General features: G+C 26.0%; 1 protein-coding gene across 1 annotated transcript in view; it reads left to right on the plus strand.

The window, feature by feature from the left end:
* LOC132937165 (uncharacterized) overlaps positions 1-18,088 on the plus strand; it is a 145,511-nt gene that overhangs the window by 61,688 nt on the left and 65,735 nt on the right. The window lies entirely within an intron of this gene.

Raw genomic sequence — 18,088 nt, forward strand, 5'->3', positions numbered from 1 at the left:
TGAAATGTAATACAGAATTTCTGAACCCGTCTATTGCACACCTATACTGTTATATCAAATGCTATGCCGCGGCCGAGTATAAATGTATAATACATTTTACGAGCATTGCACTATCAAATACAAACAGACATTTATGTTTAGTTATGTTTTACTTGAAGGACACCTTATTACACGTTATTTTTTTGCTTTAGATCATTGTGAAATACATCCAACATCTATGCGTCGTTTATAATACAATAATATATTCCATTTACTTTATTGGGTAAAGTTAAGGTACACGGACAAGATGTATTCAACGAATGAATAAAGGTACTAAATTCCACAAATACATGTGATACCACTACAAACCGTATGAGAGGTGTTCAGAATTGCACCTGAATGACATTTTTCTTTTTCTTTCCGTTCACGTTCTATTTTATTTATTCGTAATCGTAAAGTATTATTGTTTAATATACATTCATTTTTATATTCACCGGTAAATGAGTTTTGCAGCTCATACGTTTTTGACACGACGTAATAATCACGACTTTCATGATAATTGCAGCATACGTTTTGTTCTCAACAACATTTACACTAAATATTAGAATAATTTAAACAAGTTTGAACACTTCCTATTGGTGAAATTAATCATATTATTAGGATGTTGTTAAAAAATAGTTGTATCAACAATTTTCGAGAAAAAAATAAATGAATTTATTATGCCTGACACCATTGTTTCATATAAAATGTTTTATTTTTATTATTGAAAAATATTGTTATCCACCCGATGGTTGCGAGAAGCATTGCGTTGCTATTATAAACATTATTTTTGGTATAGAATAATACAATATATTTTATACATTTAATAAAGTATTTTTATGTTTTTTTCTAATAGAAGTTGCAATAACCATTCGTTCAAAGATCTAATTTTAAGATATGTTTTACTGAGATGAGTCGTCATAAGAAAACCCTTTAAGGTGGGTGTGACAACCAGGAAAATAAAATAAATATTATATAATATATCACATATATATATATATAGTAGTGTCAAAGGAGAATATGTTACCTATTGTTACCAATACATTGGAAATCCGATGAAATTATTTTATTTCCTTTACTGTTTAACTGACTTATTTTTCAATAATATATTTCAACTTCTATTATTAGACTTCTATTATATATTTTTATTTATAAATATATATACTTTTTTTATTAGAATTAACCGTACTGACAACGTTAGCATTCATGTCATACCGACTAATTCACTTCAATATTCCACTTCTATTTAAAATCTATATTCGTTGAAGAGTAGAAACATTTAGGACATTAAAATATAAAAATAAATTAAAATTTCTCAGAATGTTAAAAATAAATTTTTTTCATAGAACCTTAAATATAATAAAAGCATTGTAATTTTGATTTTCATGAAAAATTGTATTTTCATTTTACTTTTTAGAGTTGCATGGGATAAAATGGGAATAAAACAATTTTTAATGTCCATTCAAAATTTAATAAAAATTTAATTTTAATTTAAAGTGTCGAAAATTATCACTTTTATGTATGTTTTATTGGAGTTTTGACTTTAATGTATTTTATTAGATTATTTCATTATTTTAGAATTTCTAAGCTTATAGCTTACATACCTACAAGGCAATAATAATGTGGATATTTTAAGCAGAGAGATGAGGGACCAACAACTGTTCTCTGTAACATGTACGGTACTTTTTAATTTTGGCTATTATGAAATTACATTTAATAGATACTCATATTTTAATATTTTTTAATACTGCGTAGTTTGAGTTTTTTTTTTAATTTACTTTATTAGAATCGTTATAAAACAATTTATTTGTCGATATATGTTAATAGTATATTATGATGTTACTAATAAAATGTACCAAACGCGATATAAATTAATTACAGAGTTGAAAGAAAATAAGAAAAAATTAAAAGAATATGATAGACGGAGAAAAAGAAGTGATACCAAAATACGTCGGATACGTATTTATACTTAGATTTACACATTTTCATAAATATATTATGCATACTAGGATACTATGTTCGCAAATTGTTTTAAAACTGAATAACATGGAATTATAGATTATTGCATAAAACACGTTTAGTATTCTGAAATGTTGATTAAAAAGTATGCTTCCTTAAAATTGTATTATGTTATTTAGTAAAAACAATATTTTTACATTGTATATTGAATTAATTAATATTAATTTTCATAATAATATTTAAGTAATTAATATATAATACAACTAGGACTAAGTATTATTCTTAACGTCATTCTAAACTATGATATTTAAGTTACAATGTATAATATTAATCCAAACCTTTCATATAAGCAGTTATTTATTTTTCGGTATGTCTATTATTTAAATAATAATAGGTACCTTACATTTAGATGTGTGTATTTAGGATTCAAAAAATGTATAGTGAATTATTATTGTTTTACTTGAAAAGTTTTTATTAAAAATATAAAATGTAGATGTTCCATATTATTATACTGTTAATAATATTTATTTAACAGTAGATTTAATAAGTAATAATAATTTATGTTGAATTCACAACAGAATACTCACTAAAAAAATATTGATCACAATTATTTTTGTCTTTTGTTTCTATTGTTTTCAAACAATTTCTATATGAATCACAAATTGTATAATCATGGTAGTACAAATATTAATGTCATAATTATTTTTAGTATTATTAAAACACCATAAACGTTGTTTTTTTTTTATTTGCATTCATAATAATGTGGTTCTTTTGATCCTTACTAGTTTGATAAGTATTTTACATACAAAAGATATGGGAAATAAATTTTCATTTCATCCAGAATTCAGAATTACATAGTCGCTTGTAAAAGGATATATTCAACGTAAACAAAATTATTACAACCATAAATAATTTTAAAGACACCAGACAGCAAGAGAATACATCCCTGTTGACAATTTGCATTATTATACTTTATTTTTTTTAATTGTACTATAAAACGGTCGGTAACAAAGGTTTTTTTTTTTTTGATTTTTTTTTTCACTTTTTCACTACTTTTATTTTACAATGGAATAGGTTTTCAACACGAAAAAACCTTTGGTAAAGTTAGTTGAGTCTCTTCTTGAGTGTTTTTTTTTCGAAATCACTAATACGTCACGGAAAAAGAAAAATAACAAAAATAATTAAGATTAACCTCAACCTGTCTTTGTTTTATAAATACTTTGAACCATCCACTCGTTAAGTAATACAAAACAAAATAAAAGCTGATATCTCCACTTAACATTGGCGATTTATGTACTGACTAAAATCACTTGTTTTTAACAACATGCGTATAGTGATTTTATTAGATGGTTTTACAGGAAACTATACTTGCAATATACCATATAATTATACATACGATTCAATGAAGGTTTTTGTAAAAGTTCAATTCCATTAGCTGTTCACTGTTTTATATATCGTGGTAGGAAATTATATTGTTGTTACGATCCGATAATTAAATTACAACGTGGGCAAACATAGTTTAACGCGTGAAAGATGTGCAAAGTTGACGAAGAACCTTGGCCGTATAGACTTTGTGTGCAAGGCGTAAATTACACCAACAAGTTGTAAGTTTTTCAATGGAATTTAGACACTCAAAATATTCAAAAGCAACTTTATACACTCATGAAAGTTTTGAACGATTTTCATTCAATACCAATATATCATCCTTTCGGTTTTAATGTCGTTGACATGTTATTTCCGTCGGAGGGGTAGATATTCAACGTGCAATCTGCAATATACTATACAAACATAATAATCTAAAAAAAGTCAAAAATATAAACAAAATATATTTCCAATACTTCATTAATGCGCACGAATTTCACATTAAGTAGGTATCAAATACTCAATGGAAGAATTTTTCATTCTGAGAAACATCTTATTTTTTTTTTAGAGTTACCCCTGCTACCCATCACATTCACTTATAATATTGTTTGATACATAATATGCAACAGACTGTGTGATAAAACATTTGATATTTAAAATAAAGTATTAAATACAATTGAAAAGCACGCAATAAAATAATTTGTTTTACTCACAAAATATGTATATACTTTTTCAAATTTATGGTTTATTTGACATTTACAATTTCTCATTGTCGATGTTTCATCAAAGTATTTTTCACACCATTTCTATTTATTACATTTTAGAGACACTACTTTTATGTTGTTAAACACCTATTTAAATTATTAAAAAAGTTAAAATAACGTTAAATATTTTTGAAAGCCCACAGTTTTGGATTTAGGGTGTCACTTTAACGTTATAAAATGCGTAGGTGCGTACATCATAATTTTCAGCAGACAACAATTATTCTAAACGGAACTCATTATATATTCATAAATAATCTTTTTAAGTTTACGAAATAGATCTAACTTTTAAAAAGAAAACAAAGATTAAAGTAATAATAATTTAAGTTTACAAAACTACTTTTAAAGCAGTTATAATTGGAATACAACTTTAATAACTTCTGATAAAAATTGAAATATTTAATATAAAAACTTAAGGAAAAAAAATCATCAATATTTCACAACTGTATTATATATATACAATATCCATCAATAAAAATAAATTAAATAATGTCATAATTTCGATTTATTGCAATAAACGTACATAAGTTAAAATATATATTTATACTCAAACATCTTGTCATATTAAAAATTATAGAAAATAAAAATCATGTTTGTATTACTGAAATAATCATATACCTGGTAATTTAATGCCAATTATTATTAAATACCATGAATAATTATCAACCATTTGATTACATCATTAAAATATGCTCTCTACATGCAGTCTGTACTGCATCAAATTCACTTTATTGGAAAACACTAATTTCGATTTGAGATATCCAATTTATAATCTGTAAATAAAATGGACCGAAGGAGGTCAACGGTGGTGCTAGGTTTTATTGTGTAAAACTACTGCTGTAGTCACAGGGTTAAAATGTTATTTAATTTGAAACACAGTTTTTAATAATAAAAAACGTATACGCCAAAGCAGGATGCCAGTGGTGTTTGGGTGCTGTCATGAATGTCTGGTATATTGTCTCATGTGTACAGTATTGTTGTAACGTTAACCTATTATATCGTTTTTATTAAATCTTTGGTAACAACTATATTGTTTTCAGTCTTGTGTTCGATAATCAATTATCATCGCAGTAAATTATTGATGAATTTCATTAAAAAAATCCCTCGTGATCAGACTATGAGATGAACAATATTCGAGGTATTGCGAATTGCGTTTGAATAGTAATTTCTGATCAGTCTAATTTAATCAGGTTTCTGTTCTGAGCTTAAATTTGCCGATCATGTTCACGTCTATAATATGCTTTGATCACGGTATTTCTATTGTATATTACCTATCATGTTAAAGAAAGGTGATTTTTTAATCATAATTTGTCTTTCTGCTACGTTGGAACCATAATATTGTTTTCCTTTATATCACATGTAAAACGAAAAAAAAAAGGTTTTTCAATCTATCATTAATCATTACTCATTAGACACATATTATACACTGACAATTAAAATAAAAACGTTTTATAATTAGTGTTTTTCTTACACCTAAATAATAAATAACAAGCTGTATAAAAATATGCTTATTTCAAGAAAAAAAGATACATTACAGGTAGGTACATAATATTATAATCAAACGTAGAATATTTTCTTTGTATATTTCAAAGCAGTTAAACATTAATACAATTATTAAAAAATATTTGTTTTTAAAAAACAATTTTTATTCACAATGCCTAATAGAGTTGACATATTAAATTAGATATCATTCTTTTTTTCGAAATAAAATAATTTAGGATTACTATATTCTGAAACTGTTCAATGTGTAATACACACCTATTTTAATTCAACGATAATCATTTTAATGAAAACAAGAAAAACATTTCAAATGAACACTGATTTGGATATTTTGCTTTGACTTAAATATTAATTATTTTACATACAATACTCCAACTATAATATTAATGTATCTTTGAGTTTCATATCAGCCTTCATTTTAAGTTTTAGGAACATTAGTCGTTCGCACTTTATATGTACATATTAATTTGGTTGTTTACATTTGTTTATGTGTATTTACATTAGGTCTTATTATAAGTTCACATGTAAAATGATGTTGAACACTTTGTTTGTGTTTTCAATGTCGAGTTATAGTATTTTGCTGAATTGATCAGGTACTTAGTTTAAATAGTAAAGTTATTTGTTACATCAATACATCATGAACATATTATATTTTATGCTGACTTAGGATTAACTTTCCATAGTTCAAATAATACATAGTTTTGTGATTTTGTTTTATTCATTTATGTTTAATAGTTTTAAAGGCGTTATATAGGAGTATAACAAATCAATATATTAATTAGTGCTACCTAGAATTTTAAACGATCTTTATTCCGTTTTTACTTTAAGTAATTTGAAATGCATAATACTATAACCAATATGGCAATATGTACCAATACTTAATATATATAAACAAGATATTCCTGTAGTGTTATTTGGGTTTAAAAAATAATTTATCAGAGTGAGAAGTTTTGTAAGGTAATTTGGCTTGACAAATTGTGTACACGATTTGTACTTGTTTGTCAGATAATATGATCATTATTAATTTTGAGTGTTTTATGCAATACTCATACAAATGTTTCATTGTTAATTTAGACAGACAAATGACAATCATCATACATGATAAATAATCGATATATAATGAATGACAGTTTTTTTTTAAAAAAGTATTATTAGTTATGAAAAGAGTGAATTAGAGTTTAATACTATATACCTACGTTGAATTTTGTTTTGATGAAATAAAATAGTTTTAGTACACATTGAAAATAAATTAAATCGAAATTCTACGTGAACAGAATTTATAATTTTTTACCAATTTGTCTGGTATTATTAGGGGAAATGAGAAAAAAAATAGATGCCTTTTCTGTTATATAAAAAAAAAAAAAACTATATTTTAGATTTGTTGTGTCCAACATTTACGAAACGCCATTAATTATGGATTAATATATACGTATGGATTTTATTACAATTGTTTAGTAGAATAAATGAATAATAATAACTTAATATTAACTATACATTATATTGAAATTATGTCGATGAAACTTTACCGTAATATTTAGAAGTATAGTTAATAATGAAAAAAAATACGTATTAAACATGAAACGGCATTGATCGAAATCAAAAGAATTCCATGTAAAACACTCAATTAAATATAAAAATATTATTTTAAATACAAGTAATACTACTCGTAATTTACCAATTTAAATTATGGAAAATGTGGCTGCTAAGTATGATATTGTTTCATATATTATAATTTCTTTGTATTATCTATAAAGAGTATATTACACAATATAAACTGCATATTTTTAAAAATAATCGTTTAATTTATTATATAGATTTTATGGCTTGCATTGTTAGCTTATCCTCACCAAGTTTCAGATTACGTGATACATTTAATAGAAGTTATAATTTTATGGTATTTCTTAACAATACAAAAGCATAAATTATTTACTTATTAGTTATTATACAATATATAAATGTGGCTATACATTTTCAATTTATTATAACGCTGTTTTAAGAAGAAATTTAAATATAAATGAATATTTAAAAAAATATAACTGAACGAATTTAACGAGACTTAAGTACCTATTTCTCACATTTTATATTTATTCATTTATCATAATAAACCGATTGATATGATATTAATTCAAATTTAAGATCGACAATCCATTTTTGGTCTGTAATTTTAACTGTTATTTTATTTGTTATATCTTATTTTTATAATTCAATTTGTCTCTGCGATGTAAACCTAGACTAACATACAAATAAATATTCAGGGAAGTGAATAAATCAATCAATGTGGCAATCGACTATTGTTGATGGATGATGCGGTTCGTTGAACATTTACCACTAATAAAACGAAATAAAATCGTCATTGATATATTTATAAAATGATTAATGACGATTTAAATGCGGACAACACCATGGAATGTTATTTATTTTATTTATCAGTACCTAACAAGTTGTTGTCAAAAATTACTATAAAATTGTTAAATTATCATAAAAATGTTCTTCATAATAAATTGTAATATCTAATACTATAAGCGTGTCCTTATTTGCAGGCCGGGCACTGTAAGCTTCATAATATATTATATGAATGTTGATCCTAAATTTTTCAAAAATAAATTATCATCACCTTATATAGGTACACCTTGTGTATAGGTATAAGAAATTATAGCTAATAAATTATAAAATAGATAAACATTTAAAAAAATAACAATTTAAAAAGACCTCAATATTATTGATTTTAAAATATATTCTCATGTCTTGTAAAATTTCACAGGTGGCCTGTAGAGACACCTATACCTAATCGACCAACTATAATATTATTGTTCAACGATAATCACACATTTTACTTTTTATTTTCTAGCCGTACAATGTACATACATGTAAAATATCGATTTGTTAAATTATTTTCTAGCTGAATTCCCTCGAAAGAATTATTGACAAACTGTTGTAATATTAAACATTTTTTAAATGTAGAAAAAATATTATAGAAAACGATAGTCATCTCCGATTTAATGCTTTATAACTTAAAAATGTGAGAGTATTCAAGCCAAAACAATATATTATTATTAGAATTCCAAACTGAGTAGGTATTGAATATTATTATGTACAGCTTGTTTCGTATAACACAGGTTATAATGATATTGATAACTTAAGATTTTTATCAATTTAATTTTGTATGTGCTAATTTGAGAAGCTGATAAGACTTTTTCACAAAAAAATACCGATCAATACTAATATTATAAAATATCAGAAGAAAATGAGAAATTAATAAACAATTTCAGAACTAGAGTGTTCATTAGTAAACATATTCTATCCAAACCAAACGATATTACACTATATTGCACTATTTAGATTGAACTACCATTTGTTCATAGTAACATACTTTAAAACTCCGAAGTGATCAAAAAACACTAAGCAGACCTTTTTTGTCATGCGTTAGATCTAGGGTTAGTAGTCCTGGAAATTCCCAGAGGGTTACGGTAACGGAATCTTCCCAGTAATACAAAAAAATAAAACGTATATTTTTATGTTATTTTGTTTTCTTATAGTAATCACTTAATAATATTAAAACATTGTGTTTTTATAAAACAGCAGTGGTATCTATACCCAAATAAATAATAGTCAGTAAATTAAGTATAAATTAGAATCGTGTCACCTATTATTAGTTATCAACTTGATATGTTTAAATGTATAGATGTGGTTGGCACAAACCATGTATTTGATCTTAGGTCTTACGAACCTATTTAATTTTTATGATTTGATGTAGCTGCAGCGCTGTTTTTACTTTATAACCACAGAAAAACGTTTCTTCTTTGTTACAACTTACTGATGTATACTGTGATAAGTACTACGCAGATGTTAACACATTTACCAGTTATCAATTAACTTCGAATTTTTCACTTTTTAACTTAATATTTTATGATCTCATATTATGAGATAGATAATTCAAACAATTGTATTTTCACAAAAACACTATCTACTTAAATTACTAAAAATTTAACAAAAGGACATTTTTTTGAAATATCACACCCAACCAGGATTTTGGCTATAAAAGTTCAGCCTATAACTGTCGTTAATATTTTGACTACAAAATAAATTCAAGTAGAATATATTTTAAATAATTAAATAAGTACCTATTTATAATATTATATATGTAAAAATTAGATATTGTGAAAAGTGTACCTACATTTTTTATATCCAGCATAATATGCGCATCATAATAATTGAGATATTATTCAATTTGAATTTAATCATTTATGTTTTTATCTTACATAACAATAATATTTAATATACTGTACATAATAGGTAATAAGTTATTAAAATTCTAATTAAAATGCTCGCAGACGCACAATGTATATAAAATATATAAATTTGTCTTCATATTGGTTTTATTTGAACTATTTATTGTTGTTTGATTAAAAGAAAATTATAATTTTATTCAATTATTCAATTTTTCACTTATAATCTAACTATGTACTTACATTGTAGTATTCGATAAAAACAATTTGGAAACCTCCCTAATTGAAATACATTAAAGATTTACCATTAACCATCATAATGAAAAATAAATATTAGTAATGGTTCCTCGTTACATTTTTTACACGGGATATTCCTGAGTATTCCCCGCAAAGTTACGTTCCCGGAAATTTTCTTACTCCAGTTTGGTCTGTAGATTTTTGTTAATTTTATTTTTGCGTTTTCCTCGTGGATCATTAAATCACACACAAAAAAAAAGATGGGTAAGTGGTTGTCGCTCTGCTGTACAGTAGGTTACAAGTTGGTCACTGTAATGGATGGTGTTGAATTTTAATTCAATGATATAATATCATTGTATAAGAAAAACGATTCTGAGCGAAAACGTCAGTCAGCCTATGATATTACCAAGTATATTTGATGATATCATTGTGAATAAAGTAATTTATAAATAACCGATTTACGTGGAGCCTTGTTTTTAATTTTTAATCTTTAGCTATAAAAGTTGAACATTTTATAAATTTTTAACTACAAAATAATTATTAAATTATAAATTTGATAAACTTTGTCAAAATTTAAACTTTAAATGCTTATGAAAAAAAATTGTGCCTATGTAATTTTGATATTTTCCAACTGATATTAGAACGATATATCAAGAGCCTTATATTAAATGTTCACGCTTTTCTTTTTTACCCAACAAATACAATTTTATTGATATTTATAGAAAAAAAAAACTAAAAATATTTAAAACTGACAATGTCCGTAAACAGCTCAAAAAGAGTCAAATTATATTTAAAATTTTATCGTGTATAGAAAATGCAAATATAAACACTCAGTCAAAATTGCATGTATACCTACGGTCATTTGTTTTAGAGTTGCACCAAAAACAATATCGATTTTCTCGAAAACAGATTTTGCGTAAAAATTCCGTTTTTCTTTAATTTTAATTTTATTTTTCATGTCGCTTTTGAAAACTAATGGGACATTTTTACATTTGACCCCCCCCCTCCCAAAGTACCAACTAGATTCACTTTCTTATCAGAAAAGTTACTGTTGAAGAAAATCCAAGCACTTTTACTGTCCTAAAAGGTGATGACAGACACAAAAAAGACACACATCATTGTAAAATCAATACATTCATCGCTTCGCTCAGAATCTAAAATAAAAGTTTTCCATTTGCAGCTATAACGTTATTATTATTATTATTATTATTATAATAGAAAAAGATATTTATTTTTTATATTTTAAAGTGCCTACCTATAGAGTTTTGAAAATGTTTACGATTTGCCGCAAGACAACAAGTATATACCTACCTATGGCGGCGCGAGAGGGGTACATGCCTGCCGCGTGTGGAGAATTCGACTGTTCCTATGTACATAATAATATCATACGTGCCCCTCAACGGGGACTTTACAACATACATCACGACTTACAATATTATATATGTATAATATATATATATATATATCGTCTCCCATCGCGGCGGATCTTATACTTCGAGCGGTGGAGTCGACCGTCGTAACTCCGACCCGAACACGAAACGACGGCATATATATTTATGACGGACCCGACGTAAGCAGTTTAAGGACCGCACCCTCGTACCGGCGATTTACCGGGATTTTACTACTGTCTGCTGTAAACGCCGTCCATTGTTCACCACCGCCGCCGAGGTTTTACCATATAAACGTATACAATATAATAATATTTCGTTCGCCACCGTCCTTATAATAATATATAACTTTTTTTTTATATTTTATTGCTCTTCTGGTTTATTTATTTACGACGACGCGCCGCGTTGAAAACAATATAAACATTATAATGTCGTCCCAGTCCACCGAAGATTTTATCATATTGCGTCGCGTTGTACCATGGTCATCGGCGTAATTAGCCATAAGGGGTGGGGGGAGGTATAAATGTTTTTCAAGCCCTCTCCTAACTGAAAGTCATCAAACGAATTTTGGAAAATTAACTAAATGGAAATGTCGGTTATTATACCTAACCTTAATTATTGGCCCATGATAATATTAGGTTTGTAAGGTGATGATTTGAAAATTATAACAATTAATATTAATATCAAAACGTTATGGTTTGTAAAAGTTGTTCGAGTGTTATAAATATTTGTTCCAAATGTTTCAATATTGCATAATATATTTAAGATTTTGAGCGTAGCGATTGTTTTTACAATAATGTGTTTTTTTCACTCTATCATTAAACATTTGGGGTACCTAGTTAAAAATTAAAATACTCTAATTTTCGTCATCAAAATGTTTTCTGATAGAAAAGTGAATCTAGTTAATGCATTTAAACTTTTACGAGGCCAATATCAAAAATTCCCAGTAGTTTTTGAGTGTTGGAAAAAACAAAAAAAAATGGAGGAAAAATGTAAATGTTAACACATAATCAACTTTTAGTGTAACGTGAAACGACCCTGGACACTTGACATTTTTTTTAAATATTTATATTAACATTTTGATGTACATACAACTATATAAGTATCAACATTTTCCAAAAAAATCATCTGCTTAGCAATTTTCAGTTAGTATAAAAGATTGTCTTTGGTTTGATAAAAACAACTTTTTATTTACATATGGCACTACCTAAATTGTATAAAAAATCTAAATTATTGAAAATAATATGGTCCTTATTTATTACTTAAAATATTCTAAAAAATCAGAATTTAAATAAATTCATTATTAAAGGGATAAAAGCTTGATTGGTTAATTGTCTTTTAGATACATGAAGCAAGCCACAGTGTTTTTCTTTGACACTAAAATTAAAAAGTGTAAAAACAGTTTAGCCATCCTATAAATAATTTATCGTATGCATAATGTAACGAAACCAACAAAATTAACTAACTGCTCGTACAATAGGGTGAAAAATATATCGCACGTTATTTTGTTTAATAATAATACCATTATAAACAATAATTTTACATTCACTGATCACAGTAGTTACAATTATTATACTAATATAATCCCTAATGAATGCTGTTGTTTATATTATAATATAGTGCTTTATGTTTATAGTATAAACTATATATATATATATATATATATATACACTATATACACGCGTTATATTAATCGTTTTCGTAGTTTTAATTACATACCCAATACACAACGCAACAACTATCAGAACATTTAATCTAGACGTTATTTGGTAATTAAAAACTCATTTAGGAAAAATTAAAAGTAACATGATACTTTAATCCGCATACTAATATATTTGAAAAAAAATGCAGACAAGAGATATGGATGTGGCCGCTAGCCTCGTTTTGCTTGATCAGGCGTTATTTCGAATTTTAGAGTTTTGACTTAAAATATAAATCATCTACAACAAATAAAAAATAATGTTGGGCGTTACTTCGGTAGTTAGACACAAATTTAATATTATCGTTTATTCATTTATAAATGACTACAACATAGTTATGTGGAGTTACATCTTAGTTGAATAATTTGCCTGTGAAAAATAAAACGGCTTCACTGGTTGATTCTTCTCTCAAGCCATTTAATCTGCCACATTATAATTAAAATACTAAATAAGACATCACTTATGCATATTATAATTTTTTTTTATGTATAAATTAAAAATTAAAAACTAAAACTATACAAAATATGAAACAATTATCTTTTATCTTTATTATCTTTATTTAAATGTATTTTTAATTATGTCACTAAGACGGACAATATGCTAACAGGGCTTGAAACCGGTTTTACTGATTTTAGAAACTAGTATAAACATTTAAAAAACCGAAACCGAAAACCAAATCAAAACAGTAACAGAAAAAAGATTGGATTCGGTATTATAATCTAAAACCAAAACCGACAAATATTGGAAACCAATAGGTATCATAAATAACACAAACTGAAATCGGAAAAATTAGAAACCAGTATTAAATTCAAAACTGAAACTGGGAAGATCGGAAACCGGTATTATAATTTATAAGCAAAACCAAAAATAAAATACAAAAAATTGTATTATTTTTTGAAAATCTTTGGTATCTTGAACATTTTGGAAAACACAAAAGGCGATTTGACAGCGTGATCCCACAATTCAAAGAAATTAATAAACTAAGAATGAATGTCCTGGTTAGTCCAGGTTAGTCCAGGTTAGTCCAGGTTAGTCCAGGTCTTGAAACTGATTTTAGAAACTGGTATATACAAACCATTTATAGCTGAAACCGAAAACAAAATCAAAAATGAAACCGGAAAAAAATTGCATACCAGTATTATAATTTAAAACCGAAACTGAAAAAATTGAAAACCTGTATTAAATCTAAAACTGAAACTGAACAAAATTGGAAACCGGTATACAAAATTGAAACAAAAACCAAAATTTCATAAAACCGGTAGGTAAACAAGATTGAAATCGAAATTTTTTCAATTGGTTTCAAGCTCTTATGCTAAGATTATTTACCTACTCTTATATATTAGTAGCTATATTATTGAAATAATGTTCATTCAACAATTACAAAATATTCAAATAACATAATTTTTCTTCTTCTTCTTATTCGTCTACTTATCGTGTCCAGAACATAATATTATTATAATATTATTAGGCATTATGAATTATAGATTTAACTAGTATTGAAACATTTTAACTTCTACTTTTTATAAAGTTGTATATTATTATAGTAAAATTTAAAAAAAAAACATTTATTTCTTTTGTAAATACAGTTAATAATCAACATTAAATTAACTCAAAATTAATAGCTAGTATTTAATATTTATAAAATTCTTAAATATCATAGCAGTATACATTATAGGGTATTTGATATATCAAGTGGATAGATTGTTAGTGGAATAACAGTTAATTATGTATATACCACCATGGTAGATTTTCAAAACATTCTCGGTTATAAAGTTTTACTGGTGATTACCAATCGATAAGAACTGCCTAAACATTCCACCTAGAAATAAATCAATATTTGATTAAGTAGAAAATAATTGGTTTTATAAATTTTGTTAACTTTCGTTTATTGCTTGACTGAGTATTGTTCACTTAGTTTATTTGATTGCACCAAAGTGTGATAATTACCATTTGAGAAGAGCGATCGCCTCGAGCGCTATTACCCTTTGACTTCCTCGGAGTTAATACTCTTATTTCCCTTTTACTCTAATATAATATGAGCGCTTGTTATATTTGACTTCTTATCCCCAAGTACACATCACATATATCACCGAGAACCACATAAATCAATCCCTTGACGAGACATTTTTTTAATTCCCTTCTCTTAGTTAAAAAAATAAAATTATTTAACAAGAACAATATGGTACAGAACCACACTAATGCTTACTTAGAACGTTTAATGTAAATGTCATTCGCGTTGTCTACGCATAGTTATATGCAAACTACGTTTGTTAAAAATATATACCTAAGCAAGACTAAAACAAATTTTGGCTTTAAAAAAATATTGTTTTTATATTGTTTAGAGGATAAATTAAAAATATCTTAAATGGTTTGCCAATTAGTTAAAATATTTTTGTATAAAAATATCTGGAAAATCTGGAAAAGTTAAATGTAATGAAGTGACCTTTTTTATTTGAGAAATATTGTGTTTTTAAATCGATTATTTATAATATATTAATAACTGTGCAACAACATAAACAGTTTTAAACATAATATTTGTTTTCCAGCTATATACGAATCACTTCAAATAAACTATAACGAACTCATCGTTAGGTTTATATTAAAATTTTAAATGATAACTATTATATTGCAAATATACTTCCCCTCGTGATATTATGTAATATTTATGATTGGACGACAATAATATTATTGTAATTACCCATCTGTAATAAACTTATAAAATATTGTTTTTTTGCGTAGTAATGAAATAATCGGAATCATTAGAATACAACTTTTATGTTTTATGTTCATTTAATAAAAATTAATTTATAATTACTACAGTGATTCCCCGTATTATTATTTTTTACATTTACAATATATTATTATATCTATTGTTTGTTTTTTTTTTAATAGACATTGATTTTATTTATAATTGTTTTTGGTAGCAATAATTTTTTTTGCGTAAAATATCAAATTTACTAAGTGAAAATAATATGTCCATATACCTTCAGATTTTTCAAGTCTTATGTTCATGCCAAATTAAAATGCCTTTATGATACCCATTGTAAATTATATACAGATTTACTTATATAGTTTTTTTTTTTGGTAAATAACCAAATAGTTATTTTTTAATAGATTTAATTTTGGCAAGAGAGTTTTTTTTGGACTTATTTACCTACTTGAAAGTTATAAGTATAAGTTTAATCTGAAGATTAATAATTGTTTTTGAAGTATAGTAGGTATATTAAATAATGCTTCCAAACCTACCCACCTGTTTCCGATTAAACATATGGTTCAAAGTTTTACATCGTAGGCGAGAGTAAAATAATCCAGTGAAACCATGATTATATATCGTAAAATGTTTTCTGTGCAGTCGAGTTGGAGAACATAATATATTACTTATAAGTTGACTGTGCCTGTCAGGCGTATAAGATTGTTGGGTACGCTTTGATATTTAAAATCTTGATCCACTTGGTAACGGAAATAACGACAATTGGTTTTCGGAAATTTTCTATAAATTATTCAATTGAATAATAATTATACGTGTCATCGACAGACGTCTACAAAGTTGAAATAAAAAAATTTATCATAAATGGATCTACCGAGCATGTGTGTTGTGTATATTATGTACTACCCACCTACATATTCGGTATTAGGCTCAAGATTGTTGTAGGACTGATTAATATATTTTAGCATACGAGAGTTTTCGTTCAACACAAAAGACAGTAATTACATTTTTCAATTGAGAATTGTATACGACTATTATTTATACTACTATTATTATTATTATCATTATTTGTAGAGTACGCGTTTTGATAAATTAATAAAAACCATAGTTTTCCACCTTCAATTCTATTGCGTAATAGAACCTTTAATTGTGTGTTCACATCGCTAGGGTATATTAATGATGATTTATCACTAAATTCGCTCAGCCTCCATCCATTATATTGGATTTATTATCTTGAAACATTTCAAACGTTAGTTCCAATAATCTGTGTGGATTTATTGTACACTTCCCTAAACACTATTATGTATATTGTGTAACCACCATGGAATATATTGTGATAATAATACAATAGGAATTGATTTTTACGTGTGAAAAATAATAGTGTTTAATTATTTTGTTTCACCATTTCAGTACAAAATTTCAGTGAGTAATTCTATAGGGTACTCGAATATATCAATCAATTCAAATTATTGAGTTAAATCATATTGAGTAATTTAATGTAATGCAATTAAATTTAGTCAAATATACATAATTAATATCACATTTACAAAACTATAAATACAGTGTAAAAAAGTTTAACTTGCTGTAATCATTAATCTTGCACTTATTATAAATAATAGAATACAACTTCTAGATGGTTTTGACGACGCTTGGCTAATATAGGTTTAGAATTTGTTTGTATAATATATATTTGTATAACCAATTTTAAAATGTAGAATATGCTAGACCAAGTTTTGAATAATTTTCATAAGAAATGTTTAAAAGTGTATAAAACAAAAATTATTTTCGAAATAAGGTATTAGCTATTGGTATGTAGCCTATGCAATAAAATATTAATTTTCTCCTTAAAAATTAATTTAATTAACCACATCGTATTTATATATAAAAAAAGTAAATTAAACTTAGATCAATAATTGGTCATCGCCCAACATTAACTATAAATACTTGATGTTATATTATCGCATCCTTAAGAATACGTTTATAATGTTTGGATAAAATCATCGCGATATTTTGACTAATAGCGGTTATTGGTTTTAGTACCTTGAATAACATAATATATCTTACGAACGCGTCATTACAAATACAGTTTATTTGCAAGTTACTGTTGGAGATCTTATATAACCTTGACAGCCATATCCCTCCAACTTCCAAGTAGGGTCTGGTTTAACGTTAAGTAACTTTGAAAACCAACAATCAACGGAATGGATAACTTAATTCTGTTGGATTAGTA

This window comes from Metopolophium dirhodum, chromosome 1, assembly GCF_019925205.1.
Source record: "Metopolophium dirhodum isolate CAU chromosome 1, ASM1992520v1, whole genome shotgun sequence".
In the NCBI taxonomy this organism is placed as follows: Eukaryota; Metazoa; Arthropoda; class Insecta; order Hemiptera; family Aphididae; genus Metopolophium; species Metopolophium dirhodum.